The sequence below is a fragment of the Zingiber officinale genome, chromosome 10B, assembly GCF_018446385.1.
Source record: "Zingiber officinale cultivar Zhangliang chromosome 10B, Zo_v1.1, whole genome shotgun sequence".
NCBI classification, from domain to species: Eukaryota; Viridiplantae; Streptophyta; class Magnoliopsida; order Zingiberales; family Zingiberaceae; genus Zingiber; species Zingiber officinale.
In genome coordinates this window covers 42,948,886-42,952,770 of record NC_056005.1, presented here as the reverse complement: position 1 = coordinate 42,952,770, position 3,885 = coordinate 42,948,886, and the positions used below count along the sequence as shown (strand labels likewise).

Sequence of the window (3,885 nt, the reverse complement as noted above, 5' to 3'; positions counted from 1 at the left end):
TTTATGATCATGACAATGAGATAAGCACATAGAAACTTGTTTCATCAAATTCCGATGTCTCTAGGTCCGTATTTAAGCCGTCCAATTTTGTTTTTTTTTTTTTTAAAAATTAAATATTTGGGACGAATTCTGGATTCGTCCCAAATTTTGGGACGAATTCTGGATTCGTCCCAAATTTTGGGACGAATCCATGGATTCGTCCCAAACTTAGGGACGAATTTGGGAACAAAATATATTTGTTCCTAATAAACCCTAGATCTAAAACTCACCCGATACTTTTTCCCTTCCCTCATTTCTTTCCCCTCTCTCTCCCCCGTTCACCCCTTCCCAAGCTGCGATTTCAGGTTTCGGCCACATCTCCGACCGACGACGGCGTGATCTGCGAGTATCGCTTGATCTCCGGGTAAGCACTCTGCCTTCGGATCTCTCCCTCTCGCCGTCGTAGGGCTGCTTGCTGGCGCTGCCTGGGCGCGGGCAGGCGCTGCCTGGCCGGCGCCGGGAGCTAATGAGTCATCTCAACAAAGAAGTATGAAAAGAAGAGTTTCATTATTGGAGGCATTGAATGGGGGTGGTGGGGAGAACGTACACAGGATTGGTTTGGATTAAATTGGTGCCGAAAGTTTATTGCCGGCAATTAAATGGACTACCGTTTCTTCTGTAAAGGATCAAAGTTATGTATTGAGACCATTGTGGCAGATAAAATTGGCCATCTGACGTTGGAGTTTTTATGCCAAACAAGAAGAAATAGGACTTGTTTATTGTGGCTGTCTGACAGTTTCGAAGTTGGTTGAGCCAAGTTATGCAGATCTCTAGTCCACATTTGACACTTTGATTTTGTTGCTTGATTAAAACTTTGGAGGATCGAATTATACAGGGAAGAAGATCTCTCTTTGCCTTGCCTTATATTTATTTTGCAAAAATACAATCTGAATTTTGATATATCCTAGATTTATTTTTCCCAAGGAATCCTGTGGCGAATTGGAAAGGGAAGGACTTCAAAGCGATGCATTGGAGTCATCAAAGTGTCAGGTAAACTTAATCAACTGTCTTGAATTAGCCATTCACAATATATCTTTTACAACTTTTAATCAGCAATATGCAGTTACAGTATATGGATTCCTTTTTCGGTTAATTATATTGAGCTCTTGTTTGCTCTTAATATTACTGAGCTTATAGACATCCAAAGTAGTCTGTTGATTAACTTATATAACATATTCTTGGGCCAAGTGTTTGATTTGTCTACCATGAATCAATTTGCAATTCTAGTTCAGCTGTTCTGTTTTTGTTGTTACTGGAGAAATGCTCCAAGAAGAACAATGTTGCCTTCATTGGTTCATGTGAGTGCACTGTAGTTTAACTAGTCAAATGCTAGCATTACCTTCCTATTTGATATGGTACGAGTCCACTAGACACGAGTACAATAAGAGCTCCTCGGATGAAAGAGAAAGGTAGTTGGTGCAGTAGTTGGCCGGACCCCTCATTGTTTGTAACGTGATCAGAAATGAAGTCAAACAGGAATTGTGCACGAGAATAAAAACCAAAAACACTGAAAAGTTGAGTAGTTGAGCTCATTGGGAGCTTTGTGTATGATATACTGACATCTAATTAGGCATTTAATGCAAGTTCTCAGTAACTCGTAAACAGGGAGCTTTGTCATAGACAGCGTACAAAAAGTATGAAAGTGAAGCTCCCAACCACACTAGTAAGCCTCGGTGGATGCCGCACTCGGTGGCGGCGGAGGTGAGGCTTACGATTTCTGTTAGAAAAATATGTTTTTCTTTTGATTCACCTTGCTCTTAGAATCTGACTGTATAAGCTTGGAGAGCCAAAATGGAAGATGAAAAATTGTTTTGATCTTGTGAACATGAATTCATTATCCTCTAATGAATTCAAGTTGATAATTGATTGACGAAGACCTCACTTAGCCAATGGAGTGCGAAATAAATAAATTTCATGACCTTTGAACAATGCATGCATATCATGGGTCTGTTCTCAAAATGTGTATGATTAAAAAAATATGATAACAAATCTTAAAAGAACTGGTGCCCTGCATGAATACTACAAGTATGATATGTCCATGTTTACACAGTAAACATTGTGTTAATTAATGTAAACTATGCATATCATGGGTCTTGTTTCCAATTATTCTTGTTACATGGCCATATCGTATAATTTTTAAAAGCTTTCATGTTACACTTGATCTGGTTTATTTGTTTGTTATTATGTAGGCAAAGGAGATTTGATGGGGATCAAAGATTTTTGTGGCACACGAAGATGACTATATGTATTCTTAGTGTTCTTGGATGGCTGATGGACTTTTAAAACATTCGGTTGTTGAACTTTGTATCATATTTTCTAGTAGCTTGGATGGATGATGGATCTTGTAAACTTTGTATCATATTTTCTAGTTAGCTTGGATGGATCTTGTAAACTTTGTTGAAATGTAAACTTCATGGAATCTTTATATTTCTTGAATTATGAGTTGATGTGTTGAAATGTTAAATTAGGATGTGTTGAAATGGTAAATTAGGATGTGTTGAAATGTTAAATTAGGATGTGTTGAAATGGTAAATTAGGATGTGTTGAATGCATATTATTGTTATTTGAATTTGTTTATGTATTTATGGATTGTATTGTAGAAATAAATTGAATCTGGAAAAAATATTTGATATAGGGACGAATTTGGCAACGAAAATTATTTGAGCCAATTCTATCGTAATTTGGGACAAAATTATTTTCGTCCCAGAATCTGGGACGAATTCTGGGACGAATTTTGTGGATTCGTCCCAAAATTCGTCCCAGAATTTGGGACGAATTCTGGGACGAAAATTTACCATACGATTTTCAAAATCGTGGACAATTTTTGTTGCCAAATTCGTTGCCAGATTTGCAACAAATTTATTATTCGTTCCAAATTTAGGAACAAAAATGGCAAAAAAAAAAAATTTGTCACCGAATTTGTCCCCAAACTTGTTGCAATATTAGGGACAAAATTGGCAACAAAATATAATTTGTCACCGAATTCGTCCCCAAATTTGTTGCAAAGATAGAGACAAATTTACCCATGTGAATTCGTCCCCAAATTCGTTCCTAAGTTTGCAACAAAAACTATTTTCGTTGCAAATTTGTATACTTTTTTGCAACGAATTTGGGGACGAAAATTTTATTCGTCGCCAAATTCGTCCCCAAATTCGTTCCTAAATTTGCAACAATCCATATTTCGTTCCAAAAGTTGGCATCAACCAGTTTGGGACGAAAAAATTTTCGTCCCTGATTTTGTTCCAAAAATTTTTGCAACGAATTTTTTTTTAAAATTCGTCCCTAATTTTGTCCCAGAATGCTTTTTTTTTTTGTAGTGTTTGGGATTTAGTTATTTTTTTGTGACGAAACTTATTTTCGTTGCTAAAATTTGTTGACAAAACCCATTTTCGTCGCCAATTTGTTGACAAAAATCTTGTTCGTAGTCAAATTTGGAGACGAAAGCCATTTTTTGTCATCAACATTGGCGATGAATATTGTTTTCATCACCAAATTGGCGATGAATATCTTGTTCATCACCAATTTTGGTGACGAAACCTAGGTTCATTGCCAAATTTGGCTAGAAAACCTGGTTGGATAGTTAAATTTGGCGATGAAAATCCTGTTGTTGCCCAATTCGGTGACGAATAAGATATTTGTTGCTAATTTGGCGATGAAAACAATATTCGTCGCCAAATTTAGTGATGAAAACTTGATTTCTTCATCAAATTCGGCGATAAGTATCATTTTCATCGCCAAATTAGCGACGAATATCTTGTTCATCGTCAAATTGGCTAGGAAACTTGGAATTGGCAAATTTGGCAAGGAAACCTGTTTTTGTCACCAAATTGACAACAAAAATCTAGT

The 3,885-nt window shown here is 36.6% G+C and overlaps 1 long non-coding RNA gene across 1 annotated transcript; it reads left to right on the top strand.

Annotated features, from left to right (window-relative positions):
- Positions 1-462: 462 nt before the first annotated feature.
- Positions 463-2,431, top strand: LOC122030449. Its single transcript, XR_006125425.1, has 2 exons — positions 463-1,029; positions 2,229-2,431. It is a non-coding gene; the product is annotated as an uncharacterized LOC122030449 (long non-coding RNA).
- The last annotated feature ends 1,454 nt before the right edge of the window (positions 2,432-3,885 follow it).